This window comes from Melopsittacus undulatus, chromosome 14 (genome assembly GCF_012275295.1).
Source record: "Melopsittacus undulatus isolate bMelUnd1 chromosome 14, bMelUnd1.mat.Z, whole genome shotgun sequence".
NCBI classification, from domain to species: domain Eukaryota; kingdom Metazoa; phylum Chordata; class Aves; order Psittaciformes; family Psittaculidae; genus Melopsittacus; species Melopsittacus undulatus.
The window spans coordinates 3,568,097-3,594,300 of record NC_047540.1 but is presented as its reverse complement, the minus strand read 5'-3'; the positions used below and the strand labels follow the sequence as shown (position 1 = coordinate 3,594,300).

General features: G+C 51.3%; 1 protein-coding gene across 20 annotated transcripts in view; it reads right to left on the bottom strand.

Annotated features, from left to right (window-relative positions):
- The window catches only part of EPB41 (erythrocyte membrane protein band 4.1), an 87,936-nt gene that overhangs the window by 47,698 nt on the left and 14,034 nt on the right, over window positions 1-26,204 (bottom strand). For 18 of the 20 annotated variants that reach the window (XM_034069327.1, XM_034069341.1, XM_034069330.1 and 15 more), the window contains exon 1: window positions 20,758-20,847. The exons of the other annotated variants lie outside the window; for them this stretch is intronic. The gene's annotated coding sequence lies outside the window, so the exon portion shown is untranslated. Of the gene's footprint in view, window positions 1-20,757; window positions 20,848-26,204 lie in introns of those variants that run through there. 20 annotated transcript variants of the gene reach the window in all.

Below are 26,204 nucleotides of genomic sequence, written 5' to 3'. Positions count from 1 at the left end.
AACACTGGTTAAAACAAAGCAGCATGGGAGACCTTCACTCCAGTTCTTTCTCCAGCAACACAAACTTCCTGATTTATGAGGTTTAGATCTTGCTTTTCCTCTTTTTTTGCAAGGGGAGCTTCTGGAAAAGCAGGAATGGAAACCATGGGTTTCCATGGGCTCCCAGCGGAGCCATCTGGAGCTGGGTCACATTTGGGACAGGCTGTCTGAACTCTCTGGGACCTCTTCACTCGGGCTGAGTCCCACCAGCCAGCTCTGGGGATGAGTGCAGGGCCCATTTCAGCCTGTTCCCCTGTCCTGCAGGAGCCAGGACTACAGCATCACACCCTACTGAGAACCCTCCAAATCCAGCTCTCCTAAACCTCCTACAGCTGCTACCAGGCAGTGCAAGGAATGCAAACCCCTAACACCCTGAGCCCATGGCACAGGACAGAGTGCCCCTGGCCAGCTCCCAGGACTAAGCTCCTGAGAGCAGGATGGATGCCTTGCCAAACTGGCCCACCACGAACACACAACAGCAGCAAGCTCCCTTCTGCACCAGCTGCCACAGCAGCCTGCTTTGCACTGCTTTGTAGCTGCTCCCCACTGCGTTTGCTTTGAATCAATACTTGTAGGAACCGTTATCAGAACACACACTGCTCTGCTGAAGGCAGGAGGGAGGCTGGTGAGATGATGGCAGTAAACAGGAGGGACAGTCCACAGCCACAAACAAACACTTCCTCTGGACGTCATTTTCTCTCTTTAAATCCCAACAGTTCCAGAACAAGGGATGTTTACTTGTTTAGGCTCCAAAGCTGCAGTCATGGACCTTTCTCAATGCAGGCCTATGGCTCTCACCAGCAATGAGCAAACATCTCCATGTTGTTCCTCCATCCCCCAGGAACAATGGCACAGCTTGGCCAGACCCCTCAGCAGGAGTGGGGCTGCAAAGATGGGCACACAGGAGCCTTTCCCTTCCCATTGAACATCTCATAGCAGCAGTTATCTGCCAGCACCAATAACTCTCTGGGTGCAGCAAATCTCTTGCTGCAAGACCCAAGTGTGCTTCTCCCATGCAGCTGGTTCCCTCCCTTGGAAATGGTTTTCCCCAAGCTCTCAACCAAACCCAGAGCTCTGCAGGCAACGCACATAACTGAGAGGATGGATCATCTAAAACCAAAGAGCATCTTTAGTGCATGAAGATGTCTGTTAAGCGTGAGTGAGCAGCAGGTTGAGGGAGGGGATCCTGCCCCCTCTGCTCTGCTCTTGTGAGACCCCACTTGGAGAAGACACTGCCCCAGCCACATCACAAGCAGGTTTTTATTTGAACTCCATTTTATTCCATCCCTATCCCACAGGGCAGCTCTGCAGAGCTCCCGGGATGCTGGAGGATGATGCTCTGCTCCTGCGGGAGGAACCAAACAGTGCTGCTCACTTCTGCTCTGAGCTGCCACATAGGAAATGCTGGCTTTGGGGGTTCTGCCTGGTAGAGGATGAGGGTTTGATGCCAGACAGCCTGCAAGAGGCAGCTCTTCACAAGTCAAGTGTAGAGAAGGCGTTTGAGGCCATGGCGATAACCAAATCACAGCAAAACTCAGCTATGATCCCACAGGGAGATCGCAGGGTATGAATCCCATCGGAAAACAGCTCAAGCACGTGTTTATATTTCATCATTGTCAAGTTTAAGAACATCCTACTGCAGATAAGAAGAACTTAGCGACAGGAAGCAAGCTGAAGGTAGTTAAACACACCCAGAGCAGCCTGTGGGGACAAGACAAACAGGCTTCATCCTCCCTTCCCTGCACCAAAGCAGCCCTCGAGGAGGACCTGGATGTCCTGGTGTCCCATAGCACTGCCAGGAAGGGCAGTGAGGAGGGAGCCCCATGTCTCTTCCTACAAAGCAACTCTGAACACCCAACATCAAAGCAAACTGCTGCAGGGTATCTTATGAACCTGCTGTCCTTGCACAGCCCCCAGCCACCCGAATATCCCAAACACCCCCCAGCCACAGCAAGTCACCCCTGCTTCAGCCCAAGAGCAGGGCTGGGCAGAGCACACAATTCTATTCTATGACTCAAATAACACACCCTGCTTTTCTGCATCAAAATCCTTTCAACAATAGAGACTTGAGGCTTAAAAGGAGTGCAAGGGCTCAATGCTCCTCCCATTCATAACACCCACGGTTCAGTCCCAGCATCCCAGACTGGTTTGGGTTGGAAGGCACCTTAAAGCTCATCCAGTTCCAGCCTTCTGCCACAGGCAGGGACACCTTCCACTAGAGCAGCTTGCTCCAAGCCTCACCCAGCCTGGCCCTGAGAAGTCAAACCAGTCCTTTTCCAGCCTGCACAACAGCTCATCTCCAACCCAGGTTTTAGAGCAGCTCAACAGATCCCTGGAGCTGTCAAGAAAGCCATCGAGCCTGGAGGGTGCCAAATTCCTCACTGTGCACATGCTCCTGGAAGGTTGTCATTAAGTGATGCTGTGTTAGTTCTCTGGAAATAAGGATGCTACTCACTTGGGTTGTTTCATGACAAGTTCCAGAGGCTCAAAGAAACACTAATATTTAGATTCGTGTCTATCACTGTCTCCTACCTGTCAGCATGCTCCCGTCTCTCTTATTAAGGCACATAAATAACTGCAGTCATAGGAAGATCTTACTTATCCCTGTTTCCAAGCCTGCAAAAACAATGCATGGATCACGCCATAGCTTAATTCTCAGTGCTCTGGGCTTTCAGAGAGAGAAGAAAAAGGACTTTCCTGTGGGCAGGTTCATTTCTCGGAAGCACAAACCATTGCACAGCAATGCCCAGCGCCAGATAATGCTGATCACGCTGCAGGAACAAACTGCCTTGACCTTCCTACCCAAAACCACAGCTTCACTGAACACTGCTGCTCCAGCCAGGGCTGGGGGCAATGAGAGAGAGAAATCCTGCTAAAAACAGGCAAAAATCAAACAGTTTCAGCAAGCATGGGGGTATTTTGAACAGAAACGTGTTCCTTCCCATTTCGTAACGGTGTGAAAGGGCAGAATTCCCCAAGGAAGCTCTGGAAGAGGGAGCACGGGCTGGGGGTTCAGTTGGCTCAAGACATGGTGTGGGTGCAACCTACGTCTGTGTATGGGAGAGGAGGAAACTGCAGCTGCCACGAGCAGGACTCACCCCGCATATGCTCGTGTTACGCATCCTACACATGCTTGTAACTCCAGTTAGAAACACACAGCAGAGAGCTGCTTGGCTGGGGTGGTTTTACACCAAATAAGAGCTCCACATGCAGTAAGCCTCTCTATAAGGAACTTAAACAGCTTTCAAAGGCTGTAAAGCACCAGACCCTCTCAAGATGTACTTGATACCTTTTATAAGAGCAATAATAAGCGTTAGAGTTTTGTAACTCCCATTAGAATTAACACACATCATCGTTTTGTGCTGGTTCTCTGGGTCCTGAACAAAAGGGATGCTGTTGCTCAGCCGGCAATGCTGGAGGCTACCAGGAGCCTTCAGGGGGAAAATAACCCCCCCCCCCCAGCACAAAACAGATGGCACATTACAACCACCCGGATTTAATTCTCAGCAGCCCTCGTGATGTGCTGCGTGTCGGCAGCACCGTGCCCCTCGTTCATCTCCTGCTATCGTGGAGCTTTCCTATTGAAATGAGGGCAAAAAATAGGAGCTCACCATCTGCTGAAAGCAAACCGTTTATGGCAAATTGAAGACTGGGCTTATAAAATGACCTGACTAAATGGAGCAGTAAGTGCATTACAAGCAAAGGGAGGCAGGGAGCTCCTCCCCTCTATCCTCAGAAATCCTCCTGGATGCCACAGAATTCCTAACACAGGTTTTGCTCAGTGGTAAGGTGCTGAAATTCACATTAAAGCACGTGCTTGTCACCGGAGCCTTGGCCACAGCAACGGGTTTGGACATGCTGCCCATGTGGGACCTAAGAAACCTCACTTGAACTTGGAGCTGCTGGACCCAGAACAGCCCCATGGGGCAGACGCACGCAGCAGGCTGCCAGCACAGCAAAGCTGCTCATAGATGACCCCTCCTCATTCTGCAAGGCAAAGCAGTTATTTCCTGAGAAGACCAAGCAAACTGTTGGTTTAATGCAAGTGTTGCTTCCTGCCCCTTAGCGAGCAGCAGAAGCACTCTTGGGGCTCCCCTTCAACAGAGGCATGAGCAGGAACAACACAGTTCTGCCTCCCATGCACAGCTCTAATGAAGCTTTCCCTCTGCACCACCAAGCCTTCAAACAACCCAACCACAGCAAATCCCCATGAAGGAAAGTGCAGCTTGGTCACACCAAAGCCCTCCTCTGTGAAGGAGGCAGGAAGGGACCACAGGCACCATCCTCACCCGTGAGCACTGGGGAGCTGGCGGTGCAGTCAGCAGATAGCAGAGAGCATCCAGGGGCTCCCTGCCACGGACACAAGGAGCATGGGCAGCCCAGCACCATGGAACAGGCAGGCACCAGCAATCTGTGCAATGAGGAGCAGTGGGGATGGTGCAGCCCGTGTGCTTGTGAGAGCACCGTCAGTGAGCAAAGAGGAAAGCCAAGGACATCATCCCAGCAGGGCACTCCATCACAGCCACCCCTGACTGTGCACTAAAGATGCACTGGTGACAATGACAGCAAAACAGAGGTGATCCAACCAGCCCCAGCCTCTCCCCCCAGCAGCACACTACTTCCTAGAGCAACAGTTCAACAGAAAGAAGCAATAGATCCCCATCAACTCAATAGGATTTTCTGTCATGCATTATTCATGAGGCTTTTTTTTCTATCCCTGCCTGAACACAGATGTGTTTACTCACACTGTGCCTCATTTACACTCAAGGTTTACCATAACGGGGCTCATTTTCCTTCCTTCCAGTTTTTCAAGCACAAGGGGTAAAGTGCTTTTTGCTTCTGTCGTTTTCCCTTTGCTTGTTTCCCAACCAAAGCTATAATTAGAACCCCAGAGGGACCTGCAGGCTGCTTTGATGAAGAGCTGCCTGCGAGATAAATACCCCCCCCCCCAGGCACACACGAACACATACAGAGGCACCTGCCAAGTACATCCCGCTCCAGCTCCGAGAGCCAGAAAGATGCTGGATGCTGGGTGCTCTGACCAGGCTCCATCGCCTGCTGCCGCCCTGCAGTAGGCACCAACGGCTCCTCTCACTGGCGTGGGCTCTGCATGGAACCAGCAGGGTTGGAAGGGAGCTCTGGGGATCATCGTGTCCAACCCCTGCCATGCCAGGGCCATCCGGAGCAGGGCACACAGGGACGTGTCCGTGGTGGGGTTTCAATGTCTCCAGAGAGGGAGGCTCCACAACCCCCTGAGCATCCTGTCCCAGGGCTCTGACACCCTCAGCATAAAGAAGTTCTTCCTCACGTTGAGCTGAAACTTGCTGTGTGTTACTTTATGGCCATTGCTCCTTGTCCTGTTGCTGGGCACCACTGGAGAGAGTCTGACCCCATCCTCCTGGCACCACCTTTGAGATATTGATCTGCATTCATGGGATCCCCTCTCAGGCTGCTCTTCTCTGACCAACCAGGCCCAGCTCCTGCAGTATCTCCTCATAGGAGAGATGCTCCAGACCCCTGAGCATCCTTGTGGCCTCTGCTGGACCCTCTCCAGCAACAATTTGTTTTTCTTGTACTAAGAAGCCTAGAACTGTACACAAGGGGCCCAAAACTGGACATCATTTCCTCTGCTGTGTGTTGGGGACATGGCTCTGAACGGTTTGATTTGTAGTTCTAGGGCTACAATACAATTTGCACTCACCGTGTGCCTCAAATCCATCAGCCACACCCTGGTACAACACCCAAACTCGTTAAAAACAACCTCTTGCCCCAGTTATTTTTACCTTATTAGGTGCACAAGAACTGAACAACATTTAAACTGAAGGCACCGCTCACAAGCAGGGCTGGCACAGCCTGTGCCACCTTAGGCTCACCCGAACCAAGCCCAGAGGGTGACACCACTGGGACCTCCCTGAGGCTGCACCCCAGGCAGGGCATGGAAACCCTACCATGCCCACCAGGAACAGAAACCCAAGGAAGGGAGTGCAGCAGCAGTGAAGCATCTCCTGCAGTCAATCATGCACAACCCATTGAGCAGCTCAGCCCCGTCACCTCCCCAAGAGCTGCTCCTTTCGGTTCCAGATGCGGCCGCAGCAAACCCAAGCCTAAACCCAAACCTAAGCCCAAGCGCAGGCTGGGCCCTGCAGCCGCTGCCACCAGTCTGTGTGTTTGCTGTTTCCAGCCAGCAGTGAAATGAGGCAGCTTTAGTTTTTAATCCCCTTAATTAGGGGTGTGCAGCCGTCTTCATTCCTTAATTACACCCATTGACACATCTGATGCAAGGCATTTACCAACACCCATTTGCACTGAGATGGCTTTGAATCAAATTCCCCTCTTTCCCACACTGCCAGGGTGCATCCTGGCATTCCAGATGCTTCAACAGGACACACTCCTGGCTTGGAAATGGGATTTTCGTTAAATAATCACCTGTTTCTATGAGGATTTAAGCATGAGGTGACTACAGCCCTGAGAAACCACCTGCAGTCTGCTTGAAGCAGCAGCTACGGGAAGTTTGCAACTAAAACGTTACTATTTCAGGCAATATTCTCAAATAAGGACCAGAGGAGGCCATGGAACTGCTGCGAGGGCTGGAGCAGCTCTGCTCTGGAGCCAGGCTGAGAGAGCTGGGCTGGGGCAGCCTGGACAAGAGAAGGCTCCTGAAGGGGAGACCTGAGAGCAGCTCCAGTGCCTAAAGGGGCCCCAGGAAACCTGCAGAGGGGCTTGGGACAAGGGATGTAGGGACAGGCCAAGGGGAATGGCTTTAACCTGCCCAAGAGAGGGGAGACTGAGCTGAGCTCTTAGGCAGAAGCTGTTCCCTGTGAGGGTGCTGAGGTGCTGGCACAGGGTGCCCAGAGAAGCTGTGGCTGCCCCATCCCTGGCAGTGCTCAAGGCCAGGTTGGACACAGGGGCTTGGAGCAGCTGCTCCAGTGGAAGGGGTCCCTGCCCGTGGCAGGGGTTGGAGCTGGAGGAGCTTTAAGGTCCCTTTCCAACCCAAACCAGTCTGGGATCCCATGCTTTCAGTGCCTAACCCAATTACTTTGGTACATCACCACTCAGAAGGTCCGTTCAAGGCAGACAGCCTCCCACCATTTCAGTATCTCAGCTGTTAGGAATCCCTTTGATCCTTTGGGAGAGCAAATACCCAGTGAGCACTTTATTACCACCACTTCTGCTGCTGAACCAAACTAATTACACTGACACCTTCTGCCTGCCCATGGAGCCATTACAGCTTATCCCAGGGGATATCTGCTCAGTCTTCCCTTGAATTACTACAGGGGCCCCCCAGCCTAATGCTCTAATCGCTCCCCAGGACACAGCAGCTGAGCTCCACCTTCATCCTGGCCTCTCAGCAAGAGCAAAGAGCAACCAGGATATTAAATACCATCGGGGGGGGAGGGAGAACATAGATTTAAATAATGGGAAGGATGATTCTACAGCATTGTGAGGGGTTTTAGCACTACTGGAGACCCAAAGCATCCTTGCTGGTCCCTGCATCACCCTCTGCTCAGCTCCTGCCCCAACCCTCCAGTTCAGGGTCGCTGTCATGATTTGCAAGCAGGAAATGTGCACAAATGTTGCTTTCTTCAAGCTACAGAAGGAAAAAGGAAGCAGCGTTCACCCTCAGTACCTGTGGGAGGGGAGCAGAAACTCCCTTTGCACCACATCACAGGGGCTGTTTGCTCCTGCTTTCGGTGCTGCCTGCCCTTCCGCACGGGTGGGTTGGTATGGGAAGGGTGTTGCAGGTTTTGGTTTCACTGAACACACACCAGCACTGCTGTGTTTGAGCAGCTCTCAAGAGGTGTTTTGTACTTCTTCAACTCCCACCTTTGCCACCCAACACACCAGGAGGACAGAATTAGTGCTGAGCTCCTGGATGCTCCTGAGCACTGGTGCTCCTGGATGGCCCCTGGATGTCTGAATAACAGACCTCAGCACCTTCATCTCCAGCCACTGAGTTCTGCTGATCCAACAGATCCAACTCTGCAGCCCTTTCAACCTTCTCCCTTTCATTCTGCATTAACCTCCACACTGAGAGCAGCTTAACATCCCTGCGGGCATTAAGGAGAGCCTGGGCATGAAGACATGCAGGCAGACAGCAGCCCCATGTGCTGGGGAAGCAGAGGCATCACTGTGACATTGGAACAGCCTTCCCCAGTGCCAGCAGTGCAAGTACCCAGCACCATGGCACAGCAGCACACTGCTGGCCACTGACCAGCTGAGAACAGCTCCTGACTTAAGCACTGCAGGGCTTTAAGGTGAATGAAGGCTGTGCAAGACAAAATACTTCCTGTCACAGGGATGAAGTCTATGCAGAAAGCAGCTGGTTTAAATATCTCCCTGTTAAAAGAAAAGGTAGGCGAGGCTGGCACTGCTTTCTGGATAAGCTACTGGTCTTGTGTACACAATTCACCATCCCACTGATGCTTCTTTTACAAGCCAGGTCTCAGAATAATCCTTCCTCTATTCAGAGCGTGTGCCGTGTGTGCACACACGCAGCCAACAATACGAGGGCTGTAGGAACAACTGGATGTTGGTTTGGAGAAGCTTTGCTTGTTTTTCCCTTTTTTATATTTAAATCCCAGTGGTGCAACTCCTTCATGCACAGCTAAAGCCTCACTGAGCCCAACACTGCTCCATCCACCACTGAATGCTCTGCAGACTCCTGGGGACTCAGCACGGCTCGGGTATTTATCAAGCATCAAACCCAGTAGAAAACAAAGAATACACCTTATTACCCTCAGTATTTCGGACTCAAAACCTACCAGTCTTGCCCAGCACCCAGTACTGAAGGCCAAATGGAGAGACCCAGCTAAAATGCTGCTGCAGAAGGGCTGTGAATCCCCCCCCCCCGTCACAGTACCAGACAAGTGAGCTCCTCTTTTCACTGTGCTGCTGACAGCAGGAGCCACACAACAATATTGCTGAAGCCCCCATTCAGGCAGCACAAGGGAATGAAATGCCACACAAATCCTCCTTCCTGCAAGCTCCATCGATATCATTGTTCAGGATAAAACAGCCATGAGGAGACCCCTCCAATGAGGCCAGGCTGAAAGAGGGAGCACAAAGCGGCCGTGAGCTCACCCCAGCTCCCGGCCAGGCAGCTCGTGCCAGAGTGGCTCTGAACTCCTCCAACAAGCATGTTCTTAAACCCACCTCCTCTGCACTCCCTTCTGCTTCTCTGTACAGATACCCAAGCTGAAGGTAAATGGGTGCCTGCTCCTCCATAAGATGAACATAATGAACATGTAAACAAGGTCCGATCAGAGTCTGGATTGATCCAAGACACTTCCTCACTGGTGTGAGCTGTCAGCAGGACAGTACAGAAGATGAGAGCAAAGCCACACCAGATCCAGAAAGCAGGTTGGGTTTTACAGCCCTGACAGAAGGCAAGAAGTGAGGTTTAAGAGTAAACAGCAAAGACAGACACACACAAAGCAGCCTGACCCTGTGCCAGCTCCCCAAACTGACCAAGTTCCAGTTTGGGGAAGTTTAGAAGTGAATGACAACCCCACACCTAGAACATTTCATTATCTTATTCCTTATTTAATAAATGAGAAAAGGGAAGACTGAGCTGAGCTCTTAGGCAGAAGCTGTTCCCTGGGAGGGTGCTGAGGCGCTGGCACAGGGTGCCCAGAGAAGCTGTGGCTGCCCCATCCCTGGCAGTGCTCAAGGCCAGGTTGGACACAGGGGCTTGGAGCAGCTGCTCCAGTGGAAGGGGTCCCTGCCCGTGGCAGGGGTTGGAGCTGGATGAGCTTTAAGGTCCCTTCAACACAAACCAGGCTGGGATTCCATGATTCCTAAGCAAGGGAGATGCTTAAAAAATACCTGCCTTACTGGGTCGTATCTCCTCTCCAGCTCTGTTCCTGCTCTGCCCCTGCATGCTTTGGTTTCACTGGGTTTGCTTTGAAGCATGCCTGTGCTCCACATGGCCCAAGCTGACTGCAGGAGTCATTGCCATGTGGATTTGCCACTTCCCAGGTGCTTCACCTGCTGACATGAGGACTTCAAACCTGTTTGTTTAACCATGCTCCTGCTCTTAAGCTGCCATCCAATTACTGCTCGCAATTACCCAGTGCTCAAGAGCCAGTGTTAATTACAGAGCTCCCTGCACAGGAGGCTGCTGCTGGCAGCTTCAGAGGCTCCGCTTCCAAATCACCCACAGCCAGGACCAGCCACTCCTCTGGGAAACGAAACAGAGATTCTGAGTCTTGGTGGTGGATGAACAGCCCTGTGCTAGAAGAGCAGGTCTGGTGGAACAGCACAGGAGCAGGAGCTCTTTGTAACCTCAATGCCCAAATCTCAGCATCCTCCACCAGCCCAGGGAAGAGCTGCCTAAGAGCTCAGCTCAGTCTCCCCTCAGGCAGGTTCAAGCCATTCCCCTTGGCCTGTCCCTACAGGCCCTTGTCCCAAGCCCCTCTCCAGCTTTCCTGCAGCCTTTAGGCACTGGAGCTGCTCTCAGGTCTCCCCTTAAGAAGCCTTCTCCAGTTTAAACCTCTGGACTCGCTCAAGTGGGTGGGTGAGATGCTGCGAGGGCTGGAGCAGCTCTGCTCTGGAGCCAGGCTGAGAGAGCTGGGCTGGGGCAGCCTGGACAAGAGAAGGAAGCATCGCATCTTGCAAAGGCTTCTCAGACACACTGGCATCTGCAGACAGCAGCACAAGAGGTTATTTTGCAACTCACATTGCTCAGATTTAATAACCACCCCGGTGCAAGAGACCCTTCTGTCAGATTAGGAGAAAGGGCCCATAAACTTTGGTCTCTTTTCCTTTCTACAGATAGATCTGTATTGCACAAAGGAGCGATGCAGTGCCACTTGTGTCAAACTGCTGCATGCCAGAAGGAAATATTGCTTTTCCACAATCATCTACCCTTTTTTTAACTGACTATTCGATTCTTTTCTCAAAACATGTGTTCCTCTTTGTGCAATGCACTTCCAGCATGTTTCATGAACAGCACTACAGACCTCATTCTTGGCAACAGCAGGGAAGGGCAGAGCGAGACACAGCGCGATCACTTTTAGATACAAGAATCAAAATAAACAGGTAAATAGCTCTTCTCTATCTTCATTTCTGCTTCCAGCCCTTGCCAAACACAAGCTTTTGGGGAAAGGAAAGCCTCTCTCGTTGGAGGTTTGCTCAGGAACAGGGCATGGAGACCACTCTGGACCACAAGCAGGGAACACCTTGGTGGCATGAACTCACATCAGGGATGTGCGTGCACAGGGACAGCTCATGCACATCAGGGACCACTTCAGTCAACCAGAATTTGCCTTTCTAATGCCACAACATGTTTAATATTAAGAGTGGCAATTAAATCACTTCGTGGTCATTCAGTGAGCTGCTGGTTTATAAAAAGAGTTCATTTTATGCAGCAATGAAAAAGCAATTGTTCCGTGTGAGGGTGCTGAGGTGCTGGCACAGGGTGCCCAGAGAAGCTGTGGCTGCCCCATCCCTGGCAGTGCTCAAGGCCAGGTTGGACACAGGGGCTTGGAGCAGCTGCTCCAGTGGAAGGGGTCTCTGCCCTTGGCAGGGGCTGTAACTGGACAAGCTTTAAGGTCCCTTCCAACCCAAGCCATTTAATCACTTTAGGTTGATCACTCCAATCCAACGAAGCCACAAGGGGCCATAGCAGGCACCGCACCAAGTCATCACTTGCATGACAAATTATCAAATTATAATCAAATATCTGCACTACTCCAAGATAAATTTTTTAATTTCATTTTTAAAAAATGATAACTTCTTGTTTGGAGCAGCAAAGACAGATCTTGCTTTAAAAAAGAGCACCAAACCTCAAGCATTATTTCCCAAAGCACCATTAGGAGCTCATAGCTGCTAATATCAAGAGGTCTGGATCTGCTTGTGCCTTGGAGACAACCTTCAATTTTAAGCTTATGCAAAGCCTGGAGATCTCCCAGGTTGCTTTCTAGAAGCTTGCCCCATCCTGAGCTCTAGTGACTCATTCCCAAACATCTCTGACATGCTGCATCCCAACTGGCTGCACCCATGGAACACCTCGTGAGTAGGCAAAAGCACAGCAAATGGGTGAGAAAGCACTGCCTGGAGATTAACTCAGAGAGCAGATGAAACGTGCCCATTCCCTGCTTGCTGTTTCCTCCAGAGAGGAGGCACTGAGCGACTGCTGGGCTTGGCTCATGGAGGGATGTCGAGATGATGCTCAACCTCACGGGGTGCAGTTGGCTGCATTTCTGCACTGCCTTCATCCATCCTAAACACTGCTGCTCCTGAGGATGTTTTCCAGCTGAAGGAACATGGAGAGGCTTGTGCTTTTCTCCACTGTTTTCTATTTTAAAGAAATGCCTCCGAGTATTTTCTCAGGGAGTGCTTTGACTGAAGTGGATCAGGGCATTCAACAGAAGGGAATAATAAGCAGCACCTCAAAGGACACAGGAACAGCTCACAAAGCTCATACTTCACAAACACACGCTGCAACTCAGCCTCTACCCTCTTCACCCCCACTAGATGATGATAACCTTTATTAGAACAAGTGTTTTTAGACAAAAAACAAATGTTCTTCACCTATCCTGAGATGTTTTTCTAGTGGTAAAGCTGAAGTGCTACAAGAGTCACAATTAATCAAGCTTTCATTTCAGTACAACTAATCACTACTTGGGGTTTTGTGAGTCAGGAGTTTCAGGTTAAACTGTTTCCAATATGAGCACAATCTATCCACAGTTTTTTCAGTTGATTTTATAGTGCATGCATCAAAAGGGCAGAGATCTTTGTCTCCTTACAACCCTGTTTTCAGCTCAAAAGACCCAGGCAGGAGGTGTCCAGCACCACACAGGGCTGAGGGCTTCTTGCATCTGCTCCTGCTACCTGAGTGATTTACAACTGTGTGTGATGAAAAGGAGTTAACGTGCAACCACTTCCACCAGCATCTTGAGCCAGAGAACAAAGCAAACCCCGTATCAGCTCTGTGCAAACCTCACAACCCGCTGAACTTGCGAGTGATGGATCTCCAGGGTGCTGGCAGGCTCCCTGCACCAGCTCTGCTGCTCGCTTCACCTGTGTCTGCAATGAACCCGATCCCTGCGAGAGATGCAGCTGTGCAAAACCCTCAAGAAAAGGGAGAATAAGGTTGAAGCCCACTGCATTTCATAGAGTCAGAGTGGGTTGGGTTGGAAGGGACCTTAAAGCTCACTGAGCTCCAACCCCTGCCACAGGCAGGGACACCTTCCAATAGAGCAGCTTGCCCAAAGCTCCTGAGAGAGCAGCAGAAGGGGAGAATCCCCTCCTTGCTCTGCTGCTCACGCTCTGGGGGTGCACCCAGCACACGGGGGGTTCTGAGCTTAAGCACACACTGATGCTGGGTCATGGGGAGCTTCTCTTTCACCAGCACCCCCCAAGTCCTTCTCAGGGCTGCTCCATCCATCCACCAGCCTGTTTGCATCACCTGCCTTTTCTGTGATTAGCACTGCAAGGGTCAAACCCAGCCTGAACATCCCCTTCCTCCCTTCCACCCCCGGTGTATTAACTAGACAATTCTTATGCTGGGCAGTTCAGTTCAATTCTAGAAAGAAATAAAGCTGCAAGAAAAGCATCACAGCAAAATACCCAATCTCAGTGTAATTGCAAGCCTCCTTGCTTTGCTGGAGTCATCTCTCAAGTTCATTATCCAGCCCCATTCCTGCCTCTGGAGGCACTAATAGAGTCAGCTTTCCTGAGCTCTCCCCTCTCTATTCATCATGTGGTGGGAGCTCTTTCTTTAATAAGCTACATCTTTATGAAAGGAATATCACCATTTGTCATCATCAGGTCAGATGCAGACAGTCAATCCTCATTTTTAAGTAAGCGAAGAGCAGCAGCTGTAGAACACGAGGCTGATGACACTGGTCACACCACTGCTGGTTTGCATCCAAGCGCCTTTCAGGTGGGTGTTTGCTGGTGGGGACCGAGTGCACCTCAATGCAACCAAGAAGAGGAGTATTTTCTTCATCACTGTCCCAAAACTGAAGGGATGGGAGGTACCAACTACTCGAAGGATTTCACTTCAGAAGCAATATAAAATAGAAACAAAAAGACTTGCTCCATGGTGCAAGCAGCAGGAAAAGGTCATTCTTGGAGCTCTGAGACAAATATGCTCAGGCACTGCTAGTCCCTTGGGTTCTCATTACTAACAAGTGGATGCAGCATCCCAAACCATGCTGCAGAGAGGGGCACAACATGACCTCAGCAGCCAAGTCCAGCTTTATTCCACCCTTTCCTGGGGGAGGGAAGGGAAGTGTAGAGACAAGCGGGAGCAAACAAACCAGATACTGCCACCCATAAACAAAGGAAGCGGGGTTGTTTTAAAGACAGCATCTAGGTAGGCAGGAGGGAAATAACAGAAGCAGCAGTTACAACAACAACAAACCTCAACGAGAAGTCTAAAGAAACTATTTCCTCTAATGAAACAGGCTGCAAACGGTATCGGGCGCTGCTGAGGTCAGAGGAACTCAGCACGTGGCCATTGCCCCATGCTGCTGGCAGCACACCCTTCCCATGCTGATGCCATCAACTCCTAGCTTCACCACAGACAAACCCCTTCTCCGGGCTCCATCCTGCACCCATTCCCTACAATATCCCCTGATTTTCAGCCAACTCCTGAAGGTTGAAGCCAGCTGATCTGTGTAATGAACCTGGCAAAACTGTGTGGCTGCAATAGCTCTTTCCTTCTCGTTCAAACACTCCAGGGGCCCCACAGCTTGTGTCTGACAAATGATGGGCACGTCAAGGTGATGCCACCAGGATATCTATGATATATTTGGTATCTTAGTATCCCAGCCTGGTTTGGGTTGAAGGGACCTTAAAGCTCCTCCAGCTCCAACCCCTGCCATGGGCAGGGACCCCTTCCACTGGAGCAGCTGCTCCAAGCTCCTGTGTCCAACCTGGCCTTGAGCACTGCCAGGGATGGGGCAGCCACAGCTTCTCTGGGCACCCTCACAGGGAAGAACTCGTGTCTAAGGAACAGACCTCAGCTTGTTTCTCATTGTGTTAGTGCCTGGCTTGAGGCCCTGCAGGCAGCTCACACAGGCAGAACCTGGCCTTGAATAGAAGGTGTTCTACCCAGCTCCATGTCTACAGGATCACACCAAACCACCCCTCGATGCTTCCACCATTCCCTGGCCCGGAGCATCCAGCCCCAGCTCACAAGCAAAAGGCAAAGACAAGCTTTTAATTCATCTGAACTCAGCTGGGAATAACTAATCCTGTCTTTGGAGCAAGAGCTTGAATAGTGGGAAATAAATACAGCTTGAGGCTCTGTACACAATAGGACAGGAGTGCTCCCACTTAGCAGCAGCTTCCTCTTATATTTAGTGATACACAAGGCCCTGAGGGGGGAAAGCCCATTTGCCATCACACACCAGGACCACAGTGGTCTGTGCTGGGCCTGAAAGGCAGAGGAGATGCTGCAGGCCAGGAGCAGCACACACCACCTTCCACCTCCAATGTCTGACTCCACAATTCTACTCGAAAGCCACGTGAGCTGTTTCGTTATTTATTTAACTAAAAGCTTTTAATTATCTCTCTCACCCAGGCGCATTATGTGGGGTGGGGAGAGGGGGGGGGATAATCAGCCTCCAACGGGTGACTCCCGGCTTCAAAGGAATTGTGTTTCACAGAGCAACAGCTAACTACCCCAAATCTCCTGCTGCTCCTAAACCCTTTCACCCACAGGGCTCCATCCGTGGGGTATTTTGCTGCTGTTACAACTCAGGTTGACCTGATGGCTGCAGGAAGGACCTTGGTTTGGACAGAGCAAAGGCTCCTTCCCAAGTCTGGGTTTAGGTTTCCTCAGGTGGCCATGGACAACGTTATTCCATGGTGTGAACCTGCCATGATCTGACATCCGAAAGCACCCACCCTCACCAAAGGATGGAATGAACTCCTCTCCAAGGATACATGCGGGAATGAAGCACACACCACCATGGTCATGACCACATGAGCAGCCACCCACAGAGCTCTGCCACCATCAGACACTGCAAGCAGAAACATTCCCTGGATCTGCTGGTTTTCCTGCCCCTTCCAGGCTCTGCATCAACATCAGGGAGATCCAGAATACTCAGTCCCCTCCCAAAGCACCAGAGTTCAAGTGCTGTGCAACTTAATGAATTATAAATTACAAACCACTGCTGCAGACATTTGCTCTGAGCACAGCAGCTAAAACTGATGCAGGAATTTCACTGGTTTGGGTTGGAAGGGACCTTAAAGCTCATCCAGCTCCAACCCCTGTCACAGGCAGGGACACCTTCCACTGGAGCAGCTGCTCCAAGCCCCTGTGTCCAACCTGGCCTTGAGCACTTCTAACCTGTTTAAGAAGCCTATCTCAGGAACACAGTGGGGTCTGCAGGAATGTGCCCTGGGAGAGTACAACTGCTCCCAAAACACACCCCAGGTCCATACAGTTTTCCTCCTTACAGAACTGTTTCACTAGAGAAAAAGAGATTGAGTCCATCTAAGCAGACAAATCCAAAGTATTTGCTTTTAATACATAATGGCAGCAGCATCAGACAAGCAAGAATTCACATCACCAGAAAACAGCGTAAACAACCAACTGAGCGTAAAGAAACTAAGAATATTAATCTGGATTAAGCACAAGCCATGACCATTCCCACCTAATCCATCCAACGGACAAAGATAAATCCCTGCTCTGCCACATCCTACAGTCCTTTGCAACTTAAGGAACCCACAGTACTGATCAAAACAGGGCAGCAAATGAGAAGTATAAGGTGAAACCTTTACATTTTAGCTGCCCGCTTAACCTACACAGCATCGCAGCAAAAGCCGAGCTCTGAGAAGGCACAAGAGCCACTGCAGAAGATCCCCAAGCCCAGAGTGCAACTGCCACTGGAGATGCAAAGCGTCACGTCTTGCTCCCCTGGAGAGATGCATGACAGCAACAAAACACAGCTCTGAGCCTGAACAATCTGAGTGCCTGTCATTCCTTAACGCTCCAGGAAAGTTCCATGGGGTGAGGCATGGTTTGGAGGAAGCCAATAGATCTGCAGTGGAGTTTAAAGGCATAAAATAAGGTTTACAACAGGAAATTATTTGCATTTGTAGGGCTGCTGCAGGCCCCTCAAAGATTCCTGAATTAAAACAACACTCTGATATTCATCACAGCTTATTGCCATGAATGCAAAAGCAGCTTCAGCAAGTGGAGCAAAGCTGGGCACTACCCCAGCACAGCACACAAAGAGCCCAGCTCAAGCTCCCCATCCACAGACCCATGCACAACTCCACTACAGTGTGGTGGGAAGCACTTCTGCTCTGACTGGGATTCCCTACTGCAGGTGATCCCCCAGCTTGGACACTGGGACAGAGCCCAGAGCTCCCACCACGGACACAGCATCCCGGAGCAGCACCAGCTCCTAGGGCTTATTCCAAGAAATAGATGCAATGTGGCAGTAAGAGGATGAAGATGAACCTGCTCTGCAGCAGAACGGGGCCCCTAAAGGAGGCTCTCCTCAAACACTGTTCATTAGAGAGCCCAAAGAAAGGTGTTGGATGAGAAGCTCCTGTCCAGGTGCTGTGGATACACAGCCAACTGAACAGCCCTGAGGATGAAGAGCTGGAGCTTTACTTGCTGACCCCCAAAATCCAAGATTCCCCTGAGCCTTCCGTCAGCAACACTTCTGTACATACAACTTCATTCCAGCATTTTACATGCCACGTTCCCAACACTATCATCTACCCATCAACATATCAAAGCACAGAGAGCATCCCAACATCCCATAGCTGGAAGCCTGCAAGCAACCCCAGTACGGCAGCACTTTGATCACTAGTGAATGAATTAGTAGCTGTGGTGGCTTACTACAGAGGCCATGTACATACCAGCTACCCCCATCAATGCAGTATCTGCTCAGCAAGCAGCAAACTGGCCCTCAGACCAGGTCTGTTTCACCACTTTCTGCAAATGAAATGCTGTCAAGTGCAAACAGTGTGTCTGCTCCCGCAGAGCACTCGGGCACTTGGCAGCACATCACCAGAGACAGGAGCTGCACATTTGGAGGATCATTGTCTAAAGCATTCTGAGGCTCTAAGAACATACGGTGCTTTGGAAGCGGCTGAGGAGAGTCCTTCCTCCCCCTGCCCAGAGCAGGAGTGCCCTGGAGAGAGGTGCTGCCTTCCCATCAAATGCTTTTGCTTCCAGTAAGTCTGTTTTCAATGGCAACGTGAGCTCAGATGAAAACACAGGTAATTCCTGTGCTGCTCAACTGAACTGATATAGGAAGCAATTACTGTGTTTGTGTTAAAAAAATAATCATCATTAGCTCCGTTTCCTAAAGCTCCAAGTGAGTTTTAGAGGGAAGGAGCACTATGTTTATCCTGGTATTTACCTTCTACAGCAGATTATGTCTGTCCATGGGAATCCTAGAAAATCCTCCCCTTCTTTATTAAGGCCATGTCAGCAGAGAGACGCAAAGGACCCCACTGGCTTTGAAATCACACCCAGTGCTCCAAATTGCCACAGAAACAGAACTGAAGACACCGGAGGCTGGCACCATGATGTCAAAAACTAGACATCAGGTAGCACTGGCACCTGACATATACCACAAGCAGGACAGCCCTGTTACCAATCACCAAACCCCTACAGGGAAAACCCTCAAGGAATTCAAAATACAGTTGTGCCAGCCATTAAAAATAACCCAAGCACCTCCACAAAGCAACAATCCAAGTGAAGAGAACAGGGACATATGCATCAGCTAGCTGTGAAACGAATCGCACTCCAGCACATTGCCACGATGAACAGCCAGGTGGGAGCTCCACTGTGTCTCCCACCACCACACAGCCGTATCCTCCTCCCCTCAAAGCTTAGAGGGATTGTCTTTACATTCAGTAACTTCACTGGGAAATAAGAATGAACTGATCGGAAGGACCATCCTTCCAGATCTACCTCACTCAGGCAAACCAAACCTGGCATGTTTGGAAAGGCTTCAAAGCCTCAATACAAAGAGCAAGGCAAGAGGAAAACTGGTTGCTCGGAAATAAATTTGTGCTTTGCTTCTCTGTATTTATACCAGTATCTTCATTGAATAACACCACACAAAACTGAACTGTAATCAAATTATCATTTCCAGCACAATACCTGCCCCAGAACTGAGACAGTCTCTAAGAAATCTTCTCTGGACATACAAATCTTAACATTTATACATCCACAGCCCCTGCGCAAAACTAGCCCCACCACCACCACCCAAAAGGGGAACACTTTTCCCCAAGCAATACTTTAAGCCATGACACTCCAGAGAGGTGGCACTCACAGATGTGGGCAAGGAGCTATTTCGACTCATTCCAACCCCTTTGGGGTCACTGTCATTGTGAATGCTGCCTTGCTGGAGATAAAGAATAAAAGTACTCTTTGGTGGAAAACCCTTGCAGATGAAGAGCACTGCTCCCCAGCAGGCTGAGGTGGTTTCTTGAGGTGAAATTCAGAGGGAAGTGGGATGCACGGCTGGGAAAGAGCCAGACCACGGCACCCATGGTCACCCCACGGGTGGGTGAATAGAGCTCCACCGGTGTGCAGAGCCCACAGCTCTTCCCCACCATGTCTCCTTCCTCCTCCTCTTGCACAATGGACTCTGGGCAGAGCTGCAGACACTGGCTTGGCCACCAGCAGCCCTGGCTGTCAGCTCCCCTGTGCTGGGTCCCACTATCCTGCTGTGTCCCTATTCCTCAGTCCCGCAGAACCTGTCTCCAGCTGAGCCTCAACCTCTCGGCTTCATTCTCCATGACACATGCACCCCACAGAGAGCTCTGTGCGCAGAGACACCATGCACACACACACTGAGCATGCATGGAGAGACCACAGTGGCATGCACTGCACACCCCAGATACACCACACCACACACTGTGGCCATGCAGACCACACGTGACCATTCAAATCCACACACATGTATCCTTTACACGCACAGTGCACACAGACCATGCACGCATACAGATACACCATGCAAGCACAAATACACTGTGCACACATCAACACGCTCACTATGTGCACACAGATACAGCGTGCACACATGAACACACTCACCATGTGTACAGATACACCATGCACATATGAACATGCTTACTGTGTCACCCAGGTACAACATACACAAACACGCTGTGTGCACACAGATACACCATGCACAAATAAAGACGCTTACTGTGTCATACAGACACACTGTGCACACATGAACACACTGTGTCACACAGACACACCGTGCACATGAGCACACACTGTGTGTGCACACACTGTGCACACATGAACACGTTCACCGTGTCACAGACACACTGTGCACACATGAACACGTTCACCGTGTCACACAGACACACTGTGCACACATGAACATGCTCACCGTGTCATACACACTGTGCACACATGAACACACCATGTCACACAGACACATCGTGCACACACTGTGTGCACACACACACTGCACACGCTCACCGTGTCACACAGGCACACAGCGCACACACGAACACACCGTGTGCGCGCACACATACACCGTGCACACACGCACACGCTGACCGTGTGCGCACATACACACCCCGTACACGCACCGCGCACACAACCACACGGGCACTTCCCCGGCAGCACAGACCGCGGGCGCGCACCGATAACGCCGTTTGCGCACACACACACACCCCCCGCACGCACAGACACCCCGTGCAGAAGCCGTACGCGCGCAGATAACGCCGTGTGCGCACACACACGGGGCACACGCAGCCGCGCACACTCACCGGGCCGCGCAGAGCCCCCCGGTGCGGCACCCCGGGGTCCTGCCGCCCCCCTCCGGCTGCGGCTCCGGCTCCGGCTCCGGCTCCGGCTCCGGCTCCGGCTCCGGCCCAGGCCCGGCCCGCTCCGCTCCGCCCGTGTGGAGCCTCCGCTGCCGCCGCCGCCGCCGCCGCCCGCCACCGCTCTGCCCCTCTCACGGCTGGCCCCGCCTCCCACAACACTGTAGTAAGTTCCCATTGGCCGAAAGCAAGGGGCGGGGCGCCAACGCCGCCTCGCTATTGGTGGAAGGGAAACCGCGGTCGGTGGGGAGGGAAGGAGGAGGGGGAAGCGGGAGCGCGCACCCCCTCACCGCTTCCCGCCACCCCCCCCCCCCCCCCCGTTCCCTTCCCTCAGGGGCCGCCCGCGGCCGCCGGGCCCGGGCACTGCGGCACCGAGACCGGGTGACCGGTAACACGGCCCGGCCGTAACCGGTGCGGGGAGACGGGGGAAGGAGAAGGGCCGCGATCATCTTGTGGCCCGGCTGAAGCGGTACGAGAGGCGCAGGAGGGGCCCAGGCTGCCGGTACCGCGGAGCAGCGGCGGCTCTCGCCTCCCGCCATGACCTAGATATTAAATACAGCTCGCTGTCTCCCAGAGAAAGTTGTGCCCAGCTCCTGAGGGAGGAATGGGGATGGCGCTTATTTATTTCAACACAACGCCATAGGAACCGAAGAGCTTCCTCAGCCCATGGAGCGCAGCCGGGCAGCAATAAAACCCCTCAGCCCCGCAGGTGAATGTACAGCAATAGGAGACCTGTACAGGAACCAGCACCGAGCGCGTTTTTCTCACCTACAGCCAAATTATGAGTTCTTTTCACCCATCAGAGCTGTCCAGCTCCTGTTGCCATGTGCAGCAGAGCAAAACGCTCCCCACATTCCCATTGGAGCTTCCCTGTGGCCCCAGTGAGGCTGCTGCCAGCCCGACCAGCTCTGAACACTGAATCCCAGAAGAGACAAGGAACCGCGGCACCTTTGTTTGTGTCCCAAAGAGAATTAAGCCCTTGGGTGCATTATTCCACCTGCATCACAAGCAACTGCCTCCATCATCCCATCTATCTGCATCCTCTATCCCTCTATCCTCACCAGGGCTGATGCACACCCTGGCTGCAGCACCATCACCTCATGCTGAAGCCTTCACTAAGTACATGCCAAGGGAGAACCACTCACACACCAAGGACACACGTGTTAAATGGGAGACAAACCCCATTTTCTAGACAAATTAACGTGCTTCTCACTGCTATTTCTTCTCTTCTCTCTGTCTATGGCACAGCTCTGCCAAAACCCGCAGGATGGAGCAGCTCCTCCCTTGTCCCAGTGTTGAGATCTCTTCCAAAAAGCTCCTTAATGGTATGGAATAGTGAGATTCTTGCCTTAAATCTGGACTATCTGGTGCTTTCCTTGGACTCATCTCATTCAAAGACACAGGCTGGAAAGGTCTGGTGGCCCCAAGTCGTTGCTAACACCAGGGACAGACAGTTCCCCTGAGGCTCTGACTTCACTCCCCACAGCATTAAATGAACACCTTATAACAGCCCTGGCTGTGAATGGAGGAGGCTGAGATGCTTGGTGCTGACCCACCACCACAACTGCTGCCTTTGCTACTGCTCACCCTGCAAACGCACTGTGCCAGAGGAGAAACACGAGTCCAGAGGGGCTTTAAGGAGAAAACCACGATTTTTGGGTGCAAGGGCTTGGCAACAGCTTCTTGCAGTGAAGAAAAGCAAGCAAACAAAGCCACGCTGCTTCACCACAACAGGCAGAGGGAAGATTACACGGACAAGAGACAGGGCAACACAAACTTCGCATCCAAGCAGTGACTTAACACCACGCAGCACGTCACCCCCCATGCTCAGCTCACCAGATGATCCCCAACTCCATCTGCCACCATCTGAGTACACAGAGCAGCAGCTCCCGTGTTTGGAGCTGTCGTGTCCCAGGTGAGGCATTTCTCCACAGGGAGCACTGGTGCAAGCTGCCACACACACTGTGCACGAGGGCAAAATGCGCTGTTACCTCTTCAGATCCCAAGCAAATGGCCAAGAGCTTGGATGGGACAAGAACTCCAGAGCAGTGGAGTCATCGGATACAAAAAGCAGCACATGCCACGAAAAGGATGCCTTGAAAATGTTCTCCTGGGCAGGGGATTTGAACCAAGCCCAAAGCTTTTGTAAGGAGCAGGAAAAAGGAAGAAAAACCACCCCAAAAAATCCCTCTTGTGCATATGGAACACCACCACTATTGCCACACTTCTGCTGCAAACCAGCAGCTTTGCTTCTAACCTTTTCCTTCCTCCCCAGCCCCAAACTGACCTCTGAAATCCCATAGGAAGTAATGGAAATGTCTTAAATTCCTCACTATAAGAACAGTTACCCCGTGCCAAGCCCAGATTGCAAATATTTAAAGAACTCTCCCAGTCCTAGCTGGGTTTAAGTCGCTTTATAGGAGTCAATTAGAGACTGAGAATTATTTTAGTAAGTCAGGATTTCTTGGTATTCAGCTGCTGGATATAGGAATAAGGAGAGGAATTATATTCATTTTAGGCATGTGTTTGTGGTCTCCAGGGCAGAAGCTGTTCCCTGCAGGCTGACAGCCTACTTGGATCCCGATGGGCTCAGTCAGTGCATATCAGCTGGGTCACAACAGAATACGATGCCAAACCCTACCCTGTGCCTGTTTAACATGCAAGCAGCTCACAAGTACACGCTGTAGCATCTTAACAGCATCGAGAAAGTAGATTAAATCCAGCTCAAGTACGTTCTTCATTAAATAAATCCTCTGTAAGGTGATCCAGCACTCCGCAGGCCCCTGAGGGATGCGCTACTAGGAGGACCTGTGGTAAAACAGGACTCCCAGTTTACACTAGTGCTGGAGAACGCTGTGCCTGGAGCATTCCTGGTGCTACAATAAATGCCACAGAGTCTCCTGTCTGTGAGGAATTCCCAATCCAAACAAAGGAATTATGCGTTGCACTGGCTCTCCCTCCCCCAAAGCAAGCAGGATTTAAGGTGAGGAGAAATACTCAGGGTTACGCCAAGATGTAGGAAAACAAAGAAATGCAGTTGCCCAAGGGAATCCTTTACCCACCAGTGCTCTCACTAAGCTGGCTGTGTGTCCATCACACATGTGTGCACAGACCACAGCCAGTTTAAGTGCCGCGTTCACACAGTTTTTAGCAAGCAAAGGTCTGCAGAGCAGCAGCAGCCATTTCAGAAGAGCAAACAAGGTGGGAGGAGAGCAGGTGGCTCCGTTTCACCAGCTACTGGCCCTCTGCCCTTGGCTTCTCTTCCAAGATCTCCTCTCACCATCAGCAGTGCTCTGGCTGAGAGCAAAAGGCCGGGATGAGGTGTAAAGGAAATCTCCCTTTGCCTTCATGAGTTTCCTTTTACTGTAACCCAGTGATGCGGAACAAAGATACTGCAGGTAAATGATTTACCTGGGAGGAAGGGATGCTTCAGCTCACACTGGGTTTCTCCCATGCTCACCCCTCCACTGAGCACACAAAGCAGCAGGCACAGTGGGATCCAGGGCCAGGAAAAGCCTCTGACAGGAGGAATTGCAAACTCCAGACATTTCATGAAGAGCTAGAACATGCTTCGCTACAACATGTGGGCACACGGTGAAGGCAACCTGGGACATCTACACACACCTGGCTCCATATCAAGTATTTAACAAAGATTAAATCTAGTCCAGCCCATCACAGCCCTCTCCAAAACCAGCAATCAATTCATTGTTGAGTGAGTTATTAAAGAGCCAAGCAACACTCTCCATAATTAAAGAGACTAAGTGATTTTGTTACTGTAATCCCACTTGGCATCATAGAATCATGGACTGGTTTGGGTTGGAAGGGACCTTAAAGCTCATCCAGTTCCAACCCCTCCCACAGACAGGGACCCCAGAACAGAGTAGTTAGGCTCAAGTTTTCCTAAATCCAAGCAGCTCTTCCTCTCCTTTCCAGTGTGATTTCCTACTGGAGTGTTTTCCTTTGTTGGTTGTTTTAACATGGCCTTTTGAAGGCCAGTGTTGCCACACTAAAACCTCAGATTCTTTTCCATGGGCAGCAGAATCCAGTTTTGGAGCCACTACATCTTTTTGTCCTGGCCTGGCTTATACAGAAGCCATTTGGGGCGATGGGGAAGGCAGAAGGGACAGCCAGACAGCTAAGCCTGTACACCAGGGAATTCCCATCCCACCCAGAATCTGGTTCATTGATGGAAAAAGCTCTTGCTGTGGCTTTCATCAGTTTCTGTGAGGTTGATGTTCACTTCAGTCTGTCTTGCAGCAGATACGAGCTCAGGAGGAGGAAATCAACTGGATGAAGAGGAGCATCAGCTCCCTCCAGGCTGCGTGCCAGTGCAGGGAAGAACAGCTCCCTGGAAAGTCAGCTTTGTTCCAGGGCTTAGAGACAGCGCGTGAAGCACACTGCTGCCAAGATGCACCATTTAAAGATTAGAGAAGGTCAGCTTCAGACTGCAGGATCGAGTTTTCCTGCTGAATGTTTCTACATTGAGAGAGAAATATTTTTCCCCTTAAGTGTGGGCAGGAGATATTAAACACATGAGTGGCTGCACTTCAAGGACCTAGAAAGTGCTTTAAAAGGCCTGGAGAATAGATTACAGGCGATGCTGTGAAGACAAGTAGCAGAGACTTGGGAAAAGCCACGAGCCTGAGCTCCAGAAACAGCCCACAAAAAGGACTGATCAATGGCAAAAGCCACTACCTGCACACTGACCTCTGAGCTCTCCCTCATTTTGAGCATCTACTGCTTTTTCATTCCCTAGGGATTGAGAGGAAGTGTTAGTGGGGACACAACTAAAACTAGAGGAGCAGGCTCGACTCTCTGCCCCTTGTTAATGAATTCCAGGAGACACTGGTGCAAACCTCTCTGTTCGGGCAGCAGGAGGAAGTTCCAGCCCTTGTGCCAGCCTCCTAAACCAACCCTGAGCAGCAAGCTTGGCTTGGGCTGCATCTGTCCCTTCAGCAGGGGCCAAGCAGCCTTTGTTGGAACAGACCCAAACCCACCAGTTAGTGCCACCTAGGGACCGGTCCTGAGGCAGGGAGGCAGCAGAGCCACACCACAAACAAAGGGGGGTCAGAGGCTCGTTTACTCCTGGAATGGATGAGAAGTCAAAGTGCAGCGAGCAGAGGCTCAGGTCTACTTAAATAACACCATGGAGGTGGGGTTTGAACTGCAGCTTCTCCCCAGAAAGACCCCAGTTGGGTGAAGCTTTCCCAGGGGCTGCCCAAGCACAGCTCTGTATTCTGTACCATCACACTCTTCATTTGGGTGAAGAGCATCCCTCACCTTCAAAATCATACAACCACAGAATCCCAGCCTGGTTTGGGTTGGAAGGGACCTTGAACTCCTCCAGCTCCAACCCCTGCCACGGGCAGGGACCCCTTCCACTGGAGCAGCTG